This window comes from Apteryx rowi, unplaced genomic scaffold (genome assembly GCF_003343035.1).
Source record: "Apteryx rowi isolate R43461 unplaced genomic scaffold, aptRow1 scaffold_5, whole genome shotgun sequence".
NCBI lineage: Eukaryota > Metazoa > Chordata > Aves > Apterygiformes > Apterygidae > Apteryx > Apteryx rowi.
This window is the reverse complement of record NW_020450760.1, coordinates 2,092,687-2,116,314: the sequence shown is the minus strand read 5'-3', so window position 1 is coordinate 2,116,314 and position 23,628 is coordinate 2,092,687. Positions and strand designations below refer to the sequence as shown.

Below are 23,628 nucleotides of genomic sequence, written 5' to 3'. Positions count from 1 at the left end.
GGGGGAACATAACCGAGCGCGGTGCCTGGAGGAAGAGTGAGTTGGAGCGGGTGTCTCTTAATTTGGGGCCGGCCCGAGCCCGTCGTGGCGGGGGAAGGGGTGTTTGCGAGGGGGTGTATCGGGGAGAGGCGCCCCCAGCCCGCGTCCCGCGAAGTTTCCCTGCCGCGGCGCCTCGGCTGCAGCCGAAGTTGTGCTGCGGGAATCGCCATAAGCGCTCGACGGGCGTTAATCAGCGCTCGAAATCTTCTCATCTGCTCCTCCTGCCAGGGGAAGATGGATGTTGTTTTGGTGTCGTTTTGCCTCAGTTTCTCTGTGCATCCCCCAGAGCGATTTGTTTGGCAGCCACGAAAGGGACTCGCACAAGTAACGCTAGCAGAAAAGTTCTAAATCCACTATGAAGTCGGCTGGAGCGCACTTTATTTGATGTGATAGGCAATTAGCTGTCATGGGAGTGAGTGCATATCCAAAGCAGTGAAGTATGTAGTCTGCCTGGTCCTGCTGCTGTCCCACCAGACCTTTTTCTGTTCGGTTGACTTCTGTCTTCCAGCTTTTCAACATCATTTTAAAATTAGATGTAGGGTTAGGTGTTGTGTTTTCTTTTTCTTTTTTCCTAATATCCTTGTGTCTTTCGATATTAAAGAACCTCAACACTTTTTTTCACTTTTCTGAGAATAACAGAAATATTTCAAAAATATGCTGTGGTTGAAGGATGTAATTTAGGTACAATGCTGGGAGAGAGAATTTGAGGTGCAGACCGACTTCTCATATGACAGTCTTAGCCCCATTATAGTTACGCAGAGGAAACACCTAGAACAGACAAGATAATGAAGTGTAAAATGTGTACTGCACTGATGCTTGTTTCAAAGCTAAACTAAATATAACTACTCCTGAGGCTAAAACCAAAGACAGCAAGGCTCAGTTCTTAGGCATGGTTGAAATCATTTGCATTCTTTGCCCCTGCTTGTTTACCTACGTAAAAGCCTCTCTTTAAACACTTTATAGGTGGATTTTGAGAAATAAATAAAATGACAAAATCTTCCTGAAGGTGAAAAATGTTTAAAGCGATTTTTGTAGAGACTACTTTTTCAGTATTAACGTTTTTCAGTGAAACAATATAATTTTCATGTCATCATTTTTAATATTCTTAGCAAGTATCTAACTGATTTCTTGATGTGAAAGTCTGTCTAAATCTTCTGTACAAAGTAACTGAGACTGCAAACCTTATTTTTAGGAACCTGCAAAATTGGGCAAGAGCGGAAAAAGTGGCAAAGACGGACAAGAAAACCAAGAACATGAGGTAAATATTACTAAAGTATGTAGTTTCTCCAGGCAAATGTGTGATGACTTTTGAAGAGCGCATTAAGTTTGTCTAGATTGTATTAATTTTGACATGATAGGTGGCTGTAAGGAAAGTGGTTATAGAACTTCTGATGAAGTATTTGACAAAGTGTTTCAAGACTTCAGAGAAGATACTTTTGAGGAAGTTTGATTGTATTTAGAGTAACTTAGACCAAAGCAGGCAAGCAAAATACTTCTCAGATATTTGTCTTTTTCCTTTTGGTTATGAGGTGTATATCTATCTTATTTTCTAGCCTCATCTTGAGGTTTTGGTCTTGTCTTTTAATTGCTTATCACTGTTTTTAAACATTCTCCATAATTCATGGAGCTCTCTTCTCTTAAAATTTCGATGCTAGCATGTCAGTTAAGTGTCAGTAGCCTGTTTTGTATTGTCAGGAGACCCTAGGCTTAATCAAAGGCTGCCAGTTTTTTTCTGTTGTGCGATTTCTTTTTATAGCTATACACTGGAGTGTTCCATTTTTGACTGTTTATTCTGTTGCTGCTGCTTTTCTCAAACTTCTGCATAGCTTTCTGCTTTGCTCACTAGCAAGGTGCAGTGACTTCAAAGAGGTTGATTAAATTGTTGCTTATTCTCTTTCCCACGTTACTTGGTAACCCAGAATTAATGTATTTGCTTCATTTGGAAATCCACAGTGTTCAAGTGGGTTCTGAAATTTCCTGTAAAGTGTTAATACCAACTTGTATGTAAAATGCAGTGCTGAAAAGTTTGTGTAATTCAACTTCTATATTACATGTCTTTGTATTGAAAAATACATTTGAAAACAATACTCCTACCCAAATTTACCACTTTCTTCTCCCCCAAACGATTATAGGAAAAAATTTTTATATTTGCTCTGTGGAGTCTGATGCACTTCACTGAATTTTCATTTATTTCTTGTGCAGAAAGATGTATGTTACTGTCCATTTATGAAATCACTAAATTTTGTAAACTTTAGTATCTTGGCAAATTCAGGTAAAACAATGGTTGAATTTTGGTGGAGGGAACTGATATTCTAGCTACTGGGAAAGCCCTTAGAGTGAAATCAGAACTGTATCAGAACAGAGAAGTTCATAATAAACAGTACAAATAGATATACTTAATTGTGATGTGTTTTTGTCTTTGCAGTATGTTGCTATGGCATTAAAAACAGTATTACTTCTTGAGTGGAATTTCAGTTCCTATGCAATTATAAGGCTTGTCATTATCAGCTGTGCATTTGTTGATTTACTTGTGCTGATGAGTTACAGGTTGGTGAGACCAAAACTGATTTCTTCTGTCTTTTTGGTACTTTAACTATGAGAACTTTGCATTCTATCCTCATTTGTGGAGAGCTTTAAGTGTTAACTGAAAATGTGTATTTATCTTTCTTCAGAATTTCTTTCTGTGTTTGCAGATGTAGCTTTATTTTCATGCTTTTTGTGTACTTAAAATGTGTAGGAGATGAGTCTCAATAGGACAACGCATTACATGCTGTTGCTGCGGGTTTTTTTTCTCTTTCAGTTGTCCTTCCAGTTAGAATTCTGAATGCAAAGTATAGTTTACTTGGATTATCAATGATACTTTGTCATTTATGAGTAGGGGCAGAATGGGAAAAGGACTGGGGCACTGACGAGAATGTGACCGGCACATATAGTCTGCTTGCAGTTCCCAGTGGGCATTGTTTAGCCTCCAGACAATTTTAAAGACCTCAGTGCCTGACTCACTGACTTAATTAATAGAATAATTGCATACAAATAGTAGTATAGACTTTGCATTCTAATGTGGATGGCTGTAACCAAGATGTATGTTCGTTGGTGCTTGTACATGCAGAAGGCAAGCTGTTTGTCAACATATTGAAGACTAGTAAATATAGAAATATTCTGGAGCATATTAAGAATATATCTTTAGGATTTTCTTAAAAAGAAAAGGGGGTTTTGTTTGTGTGTGTGTTTTTTTTTTTTTCTTTTTCTTTTAAAGAGAAGGTTCTATAAATGTTCCCTTCTACCTATGTTTTAGTACCTATGTTTTGTGTGGCTTTTTAAAAAACCTCTAGACTACAAATAGGTTTGGAAATATACTGGTTCATATTCTTTTCCTCAAAATGAATTTAATATGTATGAAAAATGGCAGATTGCAAGGACTAGAAACTGTCTGCTATTCAAAGAACAGGGACAACACAAGCAGCAGCGTCCCACAAATACTTTATTTATAGACACTTTTATAGCACTTAGCTAAATTCGTGATGCATTAGACTTGTATAGATGAAAAAATACAACAGATCTTAGTGATTTATGAAAACGAACAAATGTTTTTTCCTGTCTTGCAGTCAGGAAATGAGATTTAGGTTGGGTGAAGCTACTTCATAAAGCTACATAGAAAGATAGTATGAAAAATGACTAAAGTCAGATTTCTGGTATGCCAGGTAATGATGTCCATGCTGAAGGTGACTGAAAATTACTTAAGCTGATGCTTGTGTCAGTTTGTAAATATCAACAGATGCCTGTAAGCATGTACAAAGAAGTAACTACAGCACATGAAAACGCATTTAATTCAGTAGATCACCTATTTAAATCTCGAAGAATTCTGTTGTAGTCATGTTTGAAAATGAGAGGTCCATCTTGCCTAATTTTCTGTGTCTAGCATTGCTCCAAGCAGATGTTTTGGGGAGAGAATATGAGAGTGGGAAAGTAGAAGATGATTCTTCTCACATTACCCATGTCTTGGTTACTTCAGGTAATACAAAAAGAGCCAAACTAGATAAGTCCACTGGTCCACATAACTTAGAATTTCTTTTCCATGTGCATCAGTAACAGATGCTGAAGAATAGTTTCAGAAACAGAGCAAGTGTGTGGTCTTTCATCCTGGTACGCTTTTTTTAGTCTGTGCTATTATGTGGCTTAAAAACATACCTGGGTGAGGCATTGTGTGAAATCGTTTTCAAATTATTAATGATTTCATTGACTTTTTATACTGTCATCTGTAAATTTACACCCACCTACCTTATTTAATCTCCTCTAAGTGGGAGGACTTCCATTCCTTTGATTGTCCTTCCCTATTTCCCTGTTCTGTTATCCTTTTTTGTGGTGGAGTTACTGTCATCTCATGCACAGTGTGCAGTTCTGGTATGTTGTGATTCTGTATTGTAATGCAGTCATATATATATTTTTTAATCCAATTTCAAATTATTCACTTTTTGAACACTTAAGAAATGAGCTAATATGATTAAGAAATTTAAATGAAATCAGTACCTCAAATTTGTATATGTGAACAAGGATAAAATGCTTTAAATTAAAAAGGGTGTATTCTCTAGGTTTTGGGAGCTTTTGTTAAAAGCTTATATATTTTGCATTTCTTAAATTGCTGTATATAGGGGTGCTGAATGTCATCTTCTTGAGCTGATTAATTCTATTTAAAACAAATCTGTATTTGAAGAACTGCTATTGTAAAATGCCTGAACAAACCGTTAGGACTAAGGCTGCAGAATCGGGCATTCAAAAGCAATGCTAATTTTTTTTTCCAAATATGTCCTGAACATCTTTTGGGTTTTTTTCTATGTCTGTGCGCATAAGAGATTTTAAGTTACTGTGCTCACATGCTGTATTTCTGTGTATCCCTTGCCCTCCATGACATGCAGTGTGGATGGTGCTAGTTAATGTTTTTAATCTTTACTTGCATATGTAGCCCTGTGCATTGCTCTTAACTGCTGCTAGAGAAAGTTTGGGGTTTGATTAAAGCCTCTGGCAGAGGCATGAATAGAAATGAATTCCCTCACTTGATACTCACTTATCTTATTCATAAGACCTGTACTTCTTTGTCTTCTGTATTTCTGCCTTCTTGCTGTTCTAGAGTGTATTCTGCATGAGTAAAAGACATGAGGGCTCTGTACACGACAGTCTTATTCATAATACAGTCTTGACTCACTCCCTGACTGCAGGCTGTTTTGTGCACTGAAGGAGCCAGGAAGTAATACTTGACCATACATAACTTTATCATAATAAGGCTGTGGTGCTTAACTTCTCAGTTCTTGATTTTACAACCTCAACTTTATTTTCAGATAGCCATATCTTTTGTAAAACTGGAGTTTAAATAATCAAAACCTTTAAATCTGTCTTTTTCCGACTTGAGCTAACGTTGTCGCAAAAACGGCTTTCTTTGAGGCGGCCAGTTTAGGAGAAGAGAGAAACATAATTTGCTGATAGTTCTAGAGAGCATCTAGACAGCATAAATGTTGAAACTAAGAATAATTTTGATAGCAATTCTTGTGATGCTGTACACAAAAGCAATATACACAGTGATATGTCCCTTCAACCTCCAGCCCATCTGCTGCTACTCTCTTTTTTTCATTCCATTTAAACTACATGTTCCTTCTCTTCTATGCTGCCTAGTAGCGTAGATCATAAAAATGATATTCCCTCTATTTCCAGTGCTGAGTGCCCAGCATTAGAGTGGTTGTTAAAATAAGCAAAAATTCAGTCATAGCTGACAGAATAGTCTTTTATTTTTTTTATGATGTCACTTGGAAGCCTGTCTTTGATGCAAGATCTCACTGTGCAAATACAGATATTGCAAAGAATTGAGATTACATGTCTGTGTATATATGTACATGTATATGTATTTACATATTTATGTAAATATCAATATTTATATAAATATCAACTGTAGATTGCTTGGTCAGATTTATCTTGGAGGGACGATAAAGCCAGCTGAGAGAACAAATCATTTTTAGTTAAGTAAATGAAAAATTAAACCAAATTTTAATACTAACTGATTTGAAATGCTTGAAGAAAGTAATCAGCGTGTGGAATTTGCTGGGAAAGGGGGGGGATGAAGAGGAGGAAAGTTGTGAATATTTAACACTGATTCTTCTGCTGAGAGCTAGAAGTTCATTTAACCTTTGATAACTAAGCCAGAAAAAAAGTTGAAAGTTTTTTAAAAGATGCAGATCTTTCCTAGAAGATTTAAAAAAAAAAAAAAAAAAAAGTACTCTTATATAATGGAAAGGTAGAAATATACACTTTTTTGTGCAGCCCAAATCTAACTTTAGCCTGAATGTATCCTGTTAGTAAAGATTAATGTGTTAAACTAAATAGTTGCCAGAGTAGTTGAATCTATTCCTTCAAGTATAACCTCTTACTTCAGTAATTAGCCTCGGATATTAGTGCCTTCGAGCTGTGAACAAAGAAAGGTAATGTGACTAAATCTTTTGGGTATTATTTTCCTCTGTGTGGGCACAGTGTCTTACTCTGGTAAAATACTTTGGTTGTTTCCCAGTACCCCAAACCTATGCTCAGAACATAAATCTCCAAGGAAAATGCCTGGGAGTGGGCATGGTTATGTCAACCCATAGTAACTTGTGGATGTACTCTCTAGCATCTAACTCGCTCTTCAAACACAAATAAGCTTTATTGTAGAGCTCTGTTTTGTCAGAGGGTGGGTAGGTCTCCTTTTGAGTTAAGACAGTAGTAACTCATGGTCAAGTGCACCTGAGTCCATAGAAATGAGGTCTTCCTTTTGTTTTTTCCACTGTTAAACTATTTTTAATTCTATGTCTGTCTGAACCCAGATCATTGCAGATCTATCATGTTAGCCTCTGAGCTGGCCTCTCATTAACTTCTCTATGAATTTATTTAGAAAGAGGAGACTTGGTACTAGTTAATGATTGTAAAGAAACGTTACTCTTTTTCTCTCTCAAAAAAACCCCAAAACCAAAAAACTAACACTTTGAAAAAAATCAAGTGTTTCTTACAGTACTTTAACAATAGTTTTAATTTACCACTACAGGAGAATAAAGCTGAAATTTTAACCCAGAGACTTTTATTTCTGTCTGTATTACCTGTTCAAATGTATGTGTTTAAAAACTTTTTGCACTTCTCACCCGTGATGCCTACTGTTACATGGAGCATGGGTTGGTTGGCTCTGGTATAGGACACAGATGCACAATCAAAAACGGCTAGAAGGGCTCCAAAACTTACCATCCCTGAGTTGGAATATACTGAACCTGCAGATGAATCACTAAATGGTTCATTTTCTTGCTCGCTATTTTGCTTTTGAAGTTGAAACTTAAATGATTGCGTTGAAAGGGTGTAGGAGCACTTGGACAATTCGCTGTTTTAGTTCATCTGGGGGCTGGAAGAGTTGGAAGTAGTTGGTCGCCTTTTGCAGAAGGCAGTAATAGGTGATTGGGAGTCATAGCTTCTTCTAGATCTAGCTGGACTGGTTTGGAAGACATGAAACTTCTAAATTCAAGACTTTGTTCAGTTTGAATCTAGATGTTGGGTCGTCTGTAATAGGGAAAGAGTACTGTTCCTTTCAAGGAGGTATTGGCTTGGTGATCTGCACCAAGGAAGAACTTATAGCTCTTTCTTCAAGTTCTTCTGCCATACAGAACAGCAAATGGAAGACTAACATGCTATCACTACTGTGTATATGTATTATATTCTTTCCATGTGCTGCTCTGCTTCGCTCTTTTTGGTTTAAAGGCTTTTCAAATACAAACAAATCAAACTGTAATAAAATATAAATTGCATTGGCCAGTTTTCTCACCATGCAAGAAATTGCTTGATTTATTGACAGCATGTGGTGCTAATGTCAGACTATAATCACTGTTGAAATCAAATTTCAAATTAAAAAAACTAAATAGCTTTGTTAAGTAATACAGAATTATGTTAAGTACTGACCCATGCTTCTGTCCTGCCACCGTCTCACAGCCATTGCCTTTCAGTAGCTTTATTAGACGCAAGCGATAGCTTACCGTGCAGCAATTTTGTCAAGCTTTGTTTTCAGCATTTATTTCAATTGCATGAAGGATTTTTTCTTTAAATATTAAGTTCCTAAGCTATCTAGCATGGTGCTAATATTTTTCAGGAATGGTAGTGAAATTACAGAAACCTCTCTTTAATTGAACATCTTAAATATTTCAGACAAAGTAAGATTCACCTCTCTGAAAGAATTTTATGAAGTGGCTATTGAGTTTTTTGTGATCGCCTTTCTGTTATTGGCCCAGGATATAGTGGGGAAAAACTATAAATATTCTCATTACTTTTTTGTTGTTTGTTTATTCCTGGTTACATGTGCATACATGATCGTCACTTTCTTAAAAAAAAAAAAAAAAAAAAAGTGCCCCCACTGTGGCACTGACAGTTTGTCACTGCTGATTTGTGTGGATTTCTGAGCAGGGATCATGGGAAAACGTATCCTAACGATAAGATGAAAACTAGCAATAGACCAGAGGAACTAAATCTTGCACTTTGTTTTAACGAGTGCTTGGTGACTAATAGCATCGAAAGTTATTTAGAAAGTTTAATGGCTGCCTCCTTTGTGTCCATATTTTCTATATACCGTTCCTTATTCATCTCACGTGTCCGTTTGTGATTTTCATTGCAAAGCCATTTAAGGTGTTATACTAGTTATTAGTAATCCTGGCAAACAAATGTATCTGGTCTTATCTTGAAGATGGTGCATAGAGACTGTTAATATATTTACAGATCTAGCTTCTGAATAGACTTTTATTTCAGAATTTTTAAAGTTATGTTTGAGCATCTTAGCACAGGTAAATAAGTGTTTATTAAGCAACTCGGAGACCTCAGTAGAGGAGCTTGAGGTTTTGAGGGGAGGGATACCTTTCAAGAGACTGCTTTTTTTTTTTTTTTTTCCCCCCCTCCCCTAATTGTTCATGTGCACTAGGACTGTTCCTAAATAATTTTTGGAAATACCTTCTTGCCCAAAGCATTCTTTTAATCAGCTGAGACGATTCTGTTTTGATCGTTTGGTATGCCACTGTGTACTTTTATGTGATTCAATACATATATTTATTGTAACTTGTCTAAAGCAGTTATCATTTAAGCTCTGCCTTCCATTATTGTCAAATGGCAATTTCTGCCACTCAGTGGCACAGCATTTATTTTTAGCTGTACAGAGTTTAAGATCTTTGAGGTATAATAAGATTTTTCTGTATTTGTTATTCTTTGTAGAAATAGTTTTACAAAGAAGTGTGTTTAGCATAGGGTGAGATTTTTCTTTTGGACTTGATCTCTGTGTATTGATGGTTTTACAACATAAAACAAAGTTTTAAGGGTTTTGGTAATATTCCCTACCATGCTGCCTGTTTGATTCTGTGGGTTGTTTAAACCACAGCTGTTTATAGAGTATTTGGCTCCTAGACTTCCCTTCCTCTCCCCCCAAGGCATACAGCTGTATAGAACAGGATTGGATGATAGCCTATAGTGGAATATCCCCAAAGCATACAACAAAAGTTCAATAGGGCAAAACAATGTTAGGTTTGTATGGTGTATGCATCACGTAACAAACCTTGCCTATGCCCTATCTGTTTCTTCGGTATGTGTTCAGGAATATGTTCCAGCGGGACTGATATGCTGAAGAGCTAACATTTTCAGCAGTTAGTCTCAAGCACTAGGTAAAACTGATTTGGCAGTTTGTCTTCCTTGATTTGGAAGAACAGAGATTTTCATATTACGAAAAGAATTTGGATTTTTTTGAACAACTAATCCTCTGGATCACAGAATTTCTTGATGGCTTTAAATGGACAGTATTCAACCTATTTTTCAGAGCTTTCTAGGGCTGTTGTGTTTGGAATTTTATTTCTAACATTTGCAAAAATGGTGCTTTAATCAAACTAGTTGCATATAAAATCAGGATGGATTGACTTTTGCATCAGGTATGTAAATGAAGTCTGGGGGCTTTGGTGCCTTTTTTTTTTTTTAAGCTGGTGTGCCAACTTCTTACATCTTAATTTGAAACCTAATTTTTGTTCGTGGCTTGCATTTCTAATTTTCTTTTCTGAAGAGAAATTAATTTTTTAATTATTTTTTTCAATGGTTGCATCAATTCATTTGGTATAGCAAGTAGATATACCTTTTAGGTGCCGTTTGCACCAATGTGGTGCTATTTGCTAACTAGAAAGATGCACTGTGTGTACTTTTAAAGCAGCTGTATAACTTGTTCATGTTTTTACCTCTCTGTTATTTCCTATTTCCAGTTTTTATTGACATTTTGTCTGCTTATGTTTGGGAATTGGAACTTCCCCTTGCATCTAAAGCAAATATACATTAGTACTGAAAAGATTAGCTTAATTGTGTTATGTACCTTTTTTGTTATGCTTTTAAAACTAATTGAATTGATTAAAGAAATGCTCAATATTTGCACCAAACACTACAATTTTTTTTAACCTAAAAAGATATATTTTTGAAAACCATAATGCTATGTCCCTCAGGTTCTTCAACAGGGATGACTACTTGTATCCCATATATGAAGTGCAAGGTCTTTGGTTTGCAGTTTATTTGGGTACTTGTTATCTTCTGTTTACTAATCATGCTTTTAGATTCTCTGAATCCTTCCTGAATGGAAACAGAACAATGAAAGCAAAGGTTTTTCTAATCAAAAGAAATAAAGTGCTTTTTGGAAAATGGGTATCAGCAGTTGCTCCACTGAAAACTGAGAGCATGTAATGCAGAAAATGATATTATGCTATAGTTCGTCTTTTGTTTCAGACAGTTTTTCTCAGCTTTTTTTTTTTTTAAGTTCCTTAAACTTTGAGAGGACTCCAGTGTTCATGAATGTGTATGTGTAATACAGAATTATTAAAATAAAAATGTATTGGATTTTTTGAAGATAAAATGGTGCTTCAGGCTGATCAGAGAGAAATTACAAATGAAAATCAAAGATTAAAGTAAATTAAGAAAAGCCATCAGTTACTCAGATTCTTCATCTCCATATATAAATGTTTTGAAATAATGTTTTGAACATTGTTTATCTGTTTTTAATCACAATTAGTTAACGGATAGCCAGAGTGCTATGCGGGTAACAAAGGTAACAAATTTGACTTTTCTGGGTGGGGTTTTTGCTTTTTTTGTTTGTTTTTTGACAAATGTCACCCTGCTGCTTGTGGTGGTCTTTCAGCAAACACAAAACAGCATGAATACACTCACAGTCCAGGCCTGGGCATTCTGATCATCACTGCCAATGCTAAGTTCCCATGCAACCTCAGAGTGCAGATCTGATCTGTGACTAAAAAGAATCAAATGTCAGTTTGTCAATGAAGTAAACCAGTTAAAACAAAAAATGTAAAAGATTCCAAGGAGTAAATGGAAACCAAGCCTTATGCTACCAAAGTTTAGCTCTGAAATCAAGCAAAGGATGTCAAACTACAGTTCAAGAATCTCAAGGGTGCAGTACTCTGAGCTGAGACATCTTTGACCATTGTCAGGATTGATGTGTTGCACATCAGGTGTGTTGCCCAAAGCTAGGATAAAACAATTCTTTAGAAGATGAAACTTGAGCTGTGTATGTAAGCAACTAACAGGAAATGCAAGCAAAGCTTTGTGTCATGAAAAATAAGTGTTTGGCAAGAAAGGTGAAAGAGCTTCAGCAAGTTGATCAGTCTTCTGAAAAGGCCTATGACTATAAAACCTGCAATGGTGCACCACCTCACTGTGAAGAGGGCAAGATTGTCTTCATTCTTAGTAGCAAACTTCTCAATCACTAATGCAATTCAAACTCCATGTTGTGTCTGACAAAGCATTAATGAAACTCCATAATTATGCATCAAGAACAGCTAGCAGTAACATCGCTGTATATAAATGCAAAGTCAGTTGCTAAACAAGTACCACCACAAAGTAAGTCAGTATGTGCTGATGACACATGTGCCAAAATATATACACTTTGTCATTACCACCTAGCTGAAAAGTTAGTCTTTTTATTTATCGTTATAATGACATGAATCCTCAAAGCTTGAGGATGCAGCTCTTGCCATCTTAACAAATAGAAGCATAATAGATTATGCTGTGATTACCACTGTAGTATCCTGTGCCCCTCAACCATTGAAAGAATCTTTAATGAAAGAATGATGAACGTACTTGCTAGAAAGGCAACTGAAAATATCATTGTAGCATGCCAATCCAGGTATCATTCTGGTAAATGATTTTGTTGCAAATGTGGAGAAGTACAATAAACATCTAAATGTGTTCTGTGTCAGCCTAGCAAAAGCCTTCACCGCTATCAGCCAGATCTTTAGAGTCTCCACCACAAACTGGCCTTTCAAATGATCTTGTAGCTGTGAAACTAGTGAACAATAATAGCATTGTGGCAAAAATTCTCAACAAAAGTTGGAACCTCAGAACCGTTTGCTATCAAAAATGGTACCCAGAAAGCATGTTGATTTCTTGCTTTTCTTTAACTGTTTTGTTTATAAAGCAATGCCCCTTTTTTATGTCTGGGTGGTTAAGAATCCATATCCAGTTTTGTATAGTTTGCCTTGAGTCTTTGCTGATTGAAAATATGTAAGTTAAAAGTCGTAGCTAATTGCTCCACAACAAACTCCTTGCCAGTGATTGTGTGCTACTTGCATGAACTGGAAGAATCATAAATTATTGCACTGTCTTGATAGCTCTGCCAAGCAATTTGTCTTGAACACCATAATAAAGAAAGTTTGTTCTAACATTGTCCTGTTGGAAAGCATGTTGAACTGGTGATGTTAACAATGAAGCACTGAATCAGCGGACAGATACTGCTATCCTGGTAGCATGCCCTTGAACACTGTGATGAAGGAAATCGTGAGGAGAAAACAGACCTGGTGCAACTATTGTAAAATCAAAATAGTGTCTCTGGAATGAAATATGGGACTTTAAACAAAAGTAAATATACTCTGCAGTTGTCATCCTTCTACATTATTACAAATCATGGAAAATTCAGACATTATCGCATGCCTCAGGGTTGTGTGTGCAGTGAAGGTGTCCTTTGTATAGTAAAAGAACTGATGTCTTAAACACTGCCAAATAACTGGAATCTTGAAGCAGTCAGTGTAGCTGAGCCTGTATGAATGTTTTGATAGGGGAATATATTGGATAAGCTTATTCAAAGCTATTATCTGTAACTAGCTAAATTATGATAGCAACTTTGACTAGAGAAAAACTTAAAGGTACTAGTAACATATGTCTTCAGGTGTTTCAAGATGTGTTATGTGGTGCTCATTTCAGGCTGAATGCCATAGCAGACTATCTTGCACTGTGGTCTGAGAACAGGTATTGATGCTGTTAAAGTCCAAGAGCAGACCTAACTGCACCACTGAATACAGGAGGCACTAAAAGAATATGCTTGTAGTAAATACAGGAAGGAAGGGAACCAATCCTTTTCCGCCCTACTGGAGGAGAATATGGCACCTTAAGAATTATATAGACGCACTTGGAGGATTAAGGACAGCCTACCTTACCCACATTGATTACAATGAAAGGTTAAGTGCAAGTGAACATACACAGCACAGCTGTTCACCTACAGGCTTTAGCCCCAAAGTAATCTGCTGTCACCAGAAGATGACTTTGTGTATAAGGGGTCATACTGTGTGACTGCATTGGTGAGCAACAGTGTATGGTACTTTTAGAAGGGGTACGTCTGTTCTGCATGGAGTTCACAATGAGATCTCCTGTCATTGCCAAGCAATTGCAGTAAACAGTATTGAATGGAACTGGAATTCCATAGGTATTCATGCACTTCATGCAATTCCAATCAGTTGTTTTTTGATTCAGGGTGGTGAGCTGCTACATAGAGATTGCGTGATCCTGGAAGATCTGAAAGTCCTCACTGTAGGATCTAGAACATCTGAAGCTTTGTGATGGCACAGGGAGAGAGGGGAGGGGGAGTGGAGGATTTCAGTACTTGTGCCTCAGTCCCAACTGCTTGATTGCTACTGGGCTATATGCCAGATATGGTCCTCCCTGGGCCCTCCCTCGGAGCAGTCAATGAAGATCCACAAAGGGTAGAGCAGGTATTTCATCAGCGCCAAGGCTGAGTTTGAGATTCTTGGAGTGTTCAGAGATTTTTCATGCTGCTTTGAACTCAGTGCAGTAGGGAAAAACTGAATGTAAGGCTCTATTTAGATCTTAACTGCTCTCCACTCAGTTTGACTCCTTGATCTTTTATTTTAGCTCTTACCTCAAGAGATTAAACAAAGCTCAACCTCTCAGCCTCATTACTTTGATTACTTATTGGGCCTCAACCCCTTAGCCAGTTTATTTTAAATTACATACTGGCCCTCACACATTTTTGAAAATGAAGTTGTAAATGTCCCTTTCACATTTTCTCCTGTTGGTCGTTTAGATTTAGTGAATTGTATTTCAGTTTTCAGTTTTATTTTTGTAAATAACTGTTTTAGGTACCATCCAGAACATTTCAAAGCCCCTTCTGAGACTGTCTTAGCAAGAAATGAGCTCTTCTGGGTGCTGTAGATTAGACATCCATTTATCATAATGAAAAATAATTCCATAGAGGCTACTTACTATACCAAAATGAAAAGAAGAGAGGGATCTATTTGCATTAATATAAACATTCTCCATCTATTCTCAGGTTCAAAATAATGAGTCCCATCAAGAGCATTCTGGTGCAATACCAGAAATGGTATTGGTTTGCCTCTTTCAAAACACCTGCCTTTAAATTGCATATGACAATTCTTTTTTCACTTCTTGCATTTGACTGGCAATCTTAATTATTTGTTATTTGGCTTGAGGTTCAACTATCTCTTTTTTTCCTCCATTGTTTTTATCAGGGTTCTTGCTAGTATGTGGCTTGCTGCTTCCATCCTGTGTTGGTTTTACATGTTGGTACAAACTTGAATTCAGAGTGATACTCCTCCTAAGGAAGAAATTTGCAGGTGTATGCTAGACACCTTTGCATCAAGAAACACCATGTAGGGTACTGACCAGCACCATGTTTTCTTGTGTTGACAAGGGGGTGGGGGAGAGAGGAAGAATATCTCTTCCTCTGTGCTGGGAGGTGGTCTGGTTTTGACTGGTACCTAAGCCATCCAGTTTTTAAAATCTTGAATGGCAGATGCATTTGGGTGTTTTTATTATCATCTTCAAATCCTTACCTTTCTTGGTCCAGTTTAGAGCTTGCAGCTTATTATAGAGTTTACCCTACTCTAGACTTGGCTTAGAAACTCTCTTGATATTGCGGAGCAGAAAGCTTTGGATGCTTTGGTGTAATTCAATTCCTACTGAGTGTGCTTCGAAAGATAAGGTCAGACGGTTCTTCTGGTTGCCCCTGTTTGGTCAAGGTAGCTTGAGTACCAGGGCCTCGGGGACTGTCAGGATGGGATGAACTAAGTCTTCTGAAAAACTTTTTGACATGAGATGCAGGGTGGACCCTCTTTCCAGGTGCCAGTAACCTGCCTTATATGTCTTAGATTGCTTTTTGGCAAAAGAATAGGCTTTTAGTCCCCTCTCAGGGAGGTTTGATTTTGGCATTTTGGCTATCCAAAGTGGCTAAACTGTCAGCATGAAGTTCTTGGTTCTATTCTTTTCTACTTTATTATTATTATTATTAACCATTTATTTGCCTGATCAGAAGGAGCTGGGGTTATCTTTTGGGTAAGCAGTTTATGCCTAGCATTTGTCCTGTTAATGGGAAGTGGTATGGAGGTTAGAGCTGCTTGAATTAAAAACTGTCGTGTTTGAAGGTGACAGACTTGAATAAAAACAAAAAATCTAACTTTGCTCAAAACAATGATATTAAGGGGGGGGGGAAATACCTTGTTCTGCTTGATGCACGAGGACTTGTAGGAAGAAGGGATGCAAGGGCTATCCATCTTGAACTCTCATTACTGACAAGAGACCTCCTTCTCTTCTACCCTTTTCACTCTCTTGAATTCATTTTAATTCTATTCAAGGGAACCAAAGAACAAACTCTACTTTTTTGATTGTTGTTAAAAGCATGATTTAAAAATCAAAAGATCACTGGTCTTGTTTGTCTTAGTTGAAACATGTAAAGGTTTAGCTTTTAAAACCAAATCTATCAAAAATCTGAGTGTGTTTGTTTTTTTAATTATGTTCTGAAGAAACACAGTCTCAGTCTGATGGTTTCCAAAGTGATGTGTACATATTTTAAGGATAGATCAGCCACTTCTGGAGTCCAGTGTGTCTACAACTGTATTTGGGTAGGAGAGAGTTGTTTGTCAGAAGGAAGGGGAAGTAAATTTAATTCATAATAATGTATCTCTAGCTTGACTGTTTTGCTGTTGAATAAGTTGAATTCTTCACTGATTAAGCCAATCAGTTATTCTCAGGAGTTGTGGTTTCTGAAGTAGTTTGGTTTGTCGTTGGGAGGAAGCTGAGCTTGGCTCTTCTGTCTAAATTAACGAACACTATACCTTCATAAAAGGTTTAGTGTGTTGCCTTGAAATCTTTGCAAATGCAGACACAGAATTGTTAGTCTGAACTTGTTTTCTCATTAGTCTGAGATGGACCTGTAACTTGCTGATATGGTTCATCAAAAGTGTGTGTGTGTGTGGGGGGGGTGTTTAGATTGCTGAGCTGTGCGATTTATTTAAGTTGACTTAAGTCATTTTCTCCAGGTGCTCTTCTCTCCAGGGTTGGTTACCTGACAGTTTTAGAGCCAAGTTCTCCCTCGACAGCAGTGTAGTGTCACTTGCAGAGGTCATCAGTTACAGCTGCGTAGTAGTAGTATTTCAATAATAATAAACTGTATGCTGTTTTAGCCTGTTTGATATGTGCTGGCCGAATGGTTGACGCATGACTAGAAAGCAGAGATAACCGTAGTTGGTAGTAGAAAGAAGAAGAAAATCTATTGGATAAACTGACCAGTGAGTGATCCAGGGCTAGAACTACGCTGGAGTCATCCTGCTAGATAGGGCGGTTGCCACGGCAACAAAAATGCTTTCTTGCAACATTTTAATTAGAAATGTCACCCATCTCTTAAATAACGACTTTTGGCTAATTTTACTATGTATCTGCAATTTAAAATACTTGGTTCCCTGAGGTGTGTACTACCTTAGTACAGGAAATGTGTTTATGTGTGCAGGCACATGTGTCCACCTGTTATTTCAAACTTGAGAATTTGGTTGGGAATATAGGAAACAGGAAAGTTTGTTTGTTACTCGAAACAGGAAAACTCACAGGTGACAGTGGAAACTATCCAATTCAGGGGAAAAAAAAAAAGTTCAGGCACAATATTGAAAGTGTAGAATCCCATGTAACAATAATGTTTATAATACTCCATAATTAGCTTTTACTGTCTAATGCATGGCAAATCATAACTTCCTAATTTTTAGTGCTATTTTCCTTTCTGCTTAGCCTCTCTATAACTTTTAGAATGCTTTTTGTTTTTTAGTTGAGTTAATTGATAAGCTTAATGTCACTTATGTTTCAGCAAAAAGACTGTTAAGCATTTAATGTTTGAAATTAAAAAAAAAATATGCTGAAAAATGCAAAATAATAGGTATTACTTGTCTGTAAATAGTTTTAACTTGCCAATGTATGCCATTTTTACTGAAACAAATCCTTGTATGTCTTCAGGAATTTAAAACTTGTGGTGCTTAGTGCATTGACTTTTTTCCTTATTTATTCTAAAAGGCTGTAAGCGTTTTTGCTATTATACTGGTAAATTTGCAAAATGGTAATCTTAAGTGTATTTTGCTTTTACAAACAAGTTGCAAAAAGGTAATGAAAAACCAAATGTTGCTTTCAGTCATATCTTCAGTGCATTCAGTACAGTATACATAATATAATACAATTTTTAACCTATTCTTAAAGCATGTGCATTTCTCTCCCACTTAAGGAGTGCTTTCTGCTAGAACAAGTTTTGACTAAAATGACTGTGTGTTAGATTTATCTACCTTTAGAGTCACTAAACGGTTATGTGGGGTAACATTTCCTTGTGTGCTGAATGTGTACATTCACAGACCATATGGAAGCTGCTGATGTATAAGCTATTCTGGAAATCCTTTTCAGAATGTAAGGTAAAGTGATTTCTGTTGTTTTAGTCATATCCCAGTGAAAATGCAACTGATGTTAGTTCGTGCAGGAATGAAACACTACCTTCCTAACTACTATACTTAATGAAACTCTAACTGAAGTCATTCAAACTGCTGAAGCAGCACCTTTGTAACCTGACTTTCATCCTGAATCTCACTTCCGTCTGAACAGGACAAGTGCTGATTTCTTTTTCCTATTTCCTATCATGTGTGCACTTATTGAAAAGGAGAATATGGTATTTCCTGTAAGAGAAAAGTGCTAAGGTGCATTTTCAGATGTGCGTGCTTCAGTGTAAAATAGTTTGCAAATCTTAGTCTTCTACAGCAATTTAAGATCCTGTAAAAAGAATTTGAATGCTTACAGTAAGATTTTCAGATAAATCAGGGTTGTTTTATATTCTTATAGAATAGCTCACTCAGATGTTTTATTTTTCTTGTAAAGAACCTCTCAAAATCATTCATATTAAAAACAGATAGCTATTGCCTACTTTAAGCCTGCTTTTTCTATTTCATAAAAGAAATGAGGAAAGCAGTATCACAAGTTCTGCAGGCTTTTGTTAATTTGTATTTTATTCAGCTTGTGAGAGAGAGAGAGAGACCACTGTCAAATATAGTTTGGGAAATAGAGCAAACTCTGCAAACCTATAGGTGGGAAACATTTTTCTGATGGTATGTTATTTAATTTGTTCTTCCAGCGGTACAGTGATAATCCCATGAGGAATAGTACAGTAAAAGCAACCTGCTCTGAATAGGCAGTAAACTGCCACAAATCCTTTGTGTACATTTTGGAAGCTGTTGAAGCTTCTAAAATGCTCAGTCCACTACAATGATAAGAACCACTCCTTTAAATTCATATTACATCAAAGCCTGAATGCCCTCGCCAAGGTTAAGCCTCTGGCAGTGAGGTGCAGTGCAAATAGGCGGTGAAAGGTGCACCTGCTGTAAATGGAAAGGTCCTGATCCCTTTGAAGTGGAAGTTAGATAGCAAACACCTTGGAAATCTGGACACCTCAGGCAAATTGAGAGTAACTGAGGAAATACATTATTTGAAAATTTCTCTTCAGTTGCGGGTAGTGGGCTAGTGCATATAACAGTGATCTGCTCCTACCTAGGGAGGGTTATGGTACAGAAACCACTGAAAAGAGTGAACAGTGAATGTTCAGAGGATGAGGATTAGAGTAATTCAATTAAAAACTTATTTTGCTTAATTTCTATAACAAAACGTTTTTAGAAGATTCTCTCATAACAATTTCAATTCTAATTAACTTTGTTTTTTGTTTTTTGTTTTTGTTTTTTTTTTTTAATAGGTATCAAACAAAAAATCAAACAGTACTCCTCCCCCAGCACAGCTATCTAAAATCAAAGTACCAGCACCACAGACAGTACTGAAGAAGGAAAAGCGTCAGAGTTCTTCAAGGTTTAATGTTAGCAATAACAGGGAGCTTCAAAAACTGCCAGCTTTGAAAGGTATGTGTGTGTTGTGTGTGTGGTTTTGTTTTGTTTTTTTAATTAGAATGACTCTTGTGGGAGATCATGGGCATGAGGTAGAGAACCATCTCAACTGTGATACTATTTATATCTGAAAAATGTGCATATGTGTATTAAAAATATGCACACACACAAATTCGCTCATGTTAGCGTACTCACATGCACCCTTTTTTTCTTTCTTTCTTTCACTCCTTATATGAGAACTTCCAGTGTGTTGCCTTCTTGGCAATCCATATAGGATTTATGTAAGTATCTTCAATCTGAACAGTTTATGGGAAGGGAAATTCACTCATCTCGCACAAAAGCAGAATATTTGGGCTCTGTATGGAAAATAAGTTGCCATGGAAAGGCTTAAGGTTCAGATAAACCTTGAAGATAGACTGTATGTTGTCCTCTGCCATGAAATATCAGTCATCTGTCCTCAAATGCTCAAAACTTACAGTTTGTTTGTGCTGAGATATCTCATGGCTTTAAGAGGTAAGCATGGTCTATTGCTGTTTATTGGTCTGGATTTCCTAAGTATGGGTCAAGCAGGGTGATGTCTTTTAGATGAAAATGATTTTTTCCCTTCTCAATTTTAAGACTTTGCGATCTTCTACTTACCATCTTCTGTGAAGAAAAGATGATAAGCCTTCTCATATTAACATAGCTCTCATCTTTTCTTTTTACCAGTGTCTGTGTTGTGTAGGTACATGCTAGCATAGTGTATTTATGGTAGTTTTTAGCAGTGTTGGAGCAGAATTTTCCAATGGTAGTCAGATGTACTGATCTATTGATTATGAATAACTGATTTGCTGTTTAAAAAAAAAACAAAAAAAACCCACACTCCTAAAAACTGTATGAGGTATGTTTTAAGAGTATTTTAATAGTTTGAAGCAACATATTTAGATGTCAAGCAATGCTAGAAGTATTATGCATTATATTTGTCTTGCATCGATCGCTCATGACTTATTTCCCACCTACTAGCTGAGAATGCTGTTGATCGGTCACACTTTTATCCTAATATGTACACAGATGTATGACTTAACATGCATTTGGTGTGTTGAGTGAAGCTGGGGAATTTTCTTTTTGGATAGCCATAAGAGTGTTGCTTAATATCTGAGTCTGGACAAGAATTAAAGTGAACTGGCAGGCTGTAATGCAGAAGACTGAGATGATTAAGGCAGCTTTGACTTGAGTGAAGAGTTAGAAGGAATGTAGCATTCTCTCAAGTTAACTGTGTTTAACCAGTTTCCAGCTTCCAAACTCCAGTTACTGATAACGGATAGCTATATATAAATGGCTACAGTAACTGGGAAACCTTTCTTTTATCTCTAGTTGGCAAGGAGGTTGTGCATTTTCCTCAAATGTTGGCTTGATTACTATGTGTGGCGTGACGTACCTTACGTGAGGCTCTATTTTAAACACAGTACGTAGAATGGGGCTGTTTTCTTGTACTCCAAGTTCTCTATTAGATCGATGTAACCTGTAGGCTCTAAGTGGCCTGGAGCACGGCTGAGGTACCCACCTTGCGGTCAGTGAGTCCCTTGAAATATTGGGATGGGGAAGAATCACAGAATCACAGAATCGCTGAGGTTGGAAGGGACCTCTGGAGATCATCTAGTCCAACCCCCCTGCTCAAGCAGGGTCACCTAGAGCACATTGCACAGGATTGCATCCAGGCGCGTTTTGAATATCTCCAGAGAAGGAGACTCCACCACCTCTCGGGGCAACCTGTTCCAGTGCTCTGTCACCCTCACAGTGAAAAAGTTTTTCCTCATGTTCAGATGGAAGTGTCTGTGTTTCAGTTTGTGCCCATTGCCTCGTGTCCTGTCCCTGGGCACCACTGAAAAGAGTCTGGTCCCATCCTCTCGACACCCTCCCTTCAGATACTTGTACACGTTGATAAGATCTCCTCTCAGCCTTCTCTTCTCCAAGCTAAACAGGCCCAGCTTTCTCAGCCTTTCCTCATAAGAGAGATGCTCCAGTCCCCTAATCATCTTTGTGGCCCTCCACTGGACTCGCTCCAGTAGTGCCACATCCCTCTTGTACTGGGGAGCCCAGAACTGGACGCAGTACTCCAGATGTGGCCTCACCAGGGCTGAGTAGAGGGGGAGGATCACCTCCCTCGACCTGCTGGCAACATTCTTCCTGATGCACCCCACGATACCATTGGCCTTCTTGGCCACAAGGGCACATTGCTGCCTCATGCTTAACTTGGTGTCCACCAGCACTCCCAGATCCTTCTCCACAGAGCTGCTTTCCAGCAGGTCAGCCCCAACCTGTACTGGTGCATGGGGTTATTCCTCCCCAGGTGCAGGACCCTGCACTTGCCTTTGTTGAGCTTCAGGAGGTTCCTCTCCACCCACCTCTCCAGCCTCTCCAGGTCTCTCTGAATGGCAGCACAGCCCTCTGGTGTATCAGCCACTCCTCCCAGTTTTGTATCCTCAGCAAACTTGCTGAGGGTGCACTCTGTGCCTTCATCCAGGTCATTGAAGAAGTTGAACAAGACTGGACCCAGTCCTGACCCCTGGGGGACACCGCTAGCTACAGGCCTCCAACTAGACTCTGTGCCACTGATCACAACTCTCTGAGCTCTGCCATTCAGCCAGTTCTCAATCCACCTCACTGTCCACTCATCTAACCCACACTTCCTGAGCTTGTCTATGAGGATGCTATGGGAGAGTGTCAAAAGCCTTCCTCAAGTCAAGGGAGACAACATCCACTGCTCTCCCCTCATCTACCCAGCCAGTCATTCCATCACAGAAGGCTATCAGATTGGTTAAGCATGATTTCCCCTTGGTGAAGCCATGCTGACTACTCCTGATCACCTTCTTGTCCTCCACATGCTTGGAGGTGGCCTCCAGGATGAGCTGCTCCATCACCTTTCCTGGGATGCAGGTGAGGCTGACTGGCCTGTAGTTCCCTGGGTCCTCCTTCTTGCCCTTTTTGAAGACTGGGGTGACACTGGCTTTCTTCCAGTCTTCAGGCACCTCTCCTGTTCTCCATGACCTTTCAAAGATGATGGAGAGTGGCTTAGCAATGACATCCGCCAGCTCCCTCAGCACTCGTGGGTGCATCCCATCAGGGCCCATGGATTTGTGGGTGTCAAGTTTGCTTAAATGATCTCTAACCCACTCCTCCTCCACCAAGGGAAAGTCTTCCTTTCTCCAGACTTTCTCTCTTGCCTCCAGGATCTGGGGTTCCTGAGGGCTGGCCTGAGCAGTAAAGACTGAAGCAAAGAAGGCATTCAGTAACTCTGCCTTCTCTGCATCCTTCGTCACCTTTGTCAAGGTTTTTTATTTAGGAATATTCTGCCTCTTACTCTGAAACAGTGTCAATTTTTGGTCTTCAGGCATGCTGCTAACTTTTTCTTGGGCATTGCACAAAAGCGCTGATGATAGGTTCTGGAAGTACCAGTCTGTTTCCCCTTTTTTGCTTGTATTAGTTTGGTATGATTTATAGTCATCGAAGCAGCTTATATTTAACATTGTAAACCGTCAATTTATTCAGGAAATGGAGGAACAGGGTAGCTCAGATAATGCGAAAAGAAAAGGAAATAAATTATGTGTTAAGAGGCTGTACGAGCAGAGATAAACATAGAAAAGAGAAGTCTGTGATGCTATTGGTTTGTGGCACATGCAGATCCATATATTAGCAAAGTTACAAGCTGGTAAAGCACCCTGCAGCACACTGCAGTGCAACCTGATCTGGTTCAGGTAAAATAGATAGCTCATCTGACCACAGATAATTCAGATAATATCTCTGGAAAACTGCCTTCATGACTGTGATCTAAGATGTTGAAGGTCTTGAAAAGATCTTACCTGTTTTCATGAAAAAATAATTTTATGCTAACAAACTTGTGTTACGTTAACTTCTCCTTATCCAGTTCTCCTTGTTGGCTCCATTTGCAGTACAGATACTTCAGCTGTGGAAAGTTGATTTTATTTTCAGCTATTTGTTGGAAAAAAAAATACTTAGTGGCCTAAAGCTGTTGTTGGTTGGTTTAGGGAGGAGGGGTTGCTTGTTTTCTGGAAAACTTTCTGATGAATGTTTCTGTTATATA

At 38.1% G+C, this 23,628-nt stretch overlaps 1 protein-coding gene across 5 annotated transcripts in view; it reads left to right on the top strand.

The window, feature by feature from the left end:
- Nucleotides 1-1,231: 1,231 nt before the first annotated feature.
- The window catches only part of PPP2R5C (protein phosphatase 2 regulatory subunit B'gamma), an 88,111-nt gene continuing 65,714 nt past the window's right edge, over nt 1,232-23,628 (top strand). For 2 of the 5 annotated variants that reach the window (XM_026079701.1, XM_026079699.1), the window contains exons 1-2: nt 1,232-1,297; nt 19,403-19,562. The gene's annotated coding sequence lies outside the window, so the exon portion shown is untranslated. Of the gene's footprint in view, nt 1,298-19,402; nt 19,563-23,628 lie in introns of those variants that run through there. The other 3 variants (XM_026079696.1, XM_026079697.1, XM_026079693.1) reach the window with 3 other exon arrangements.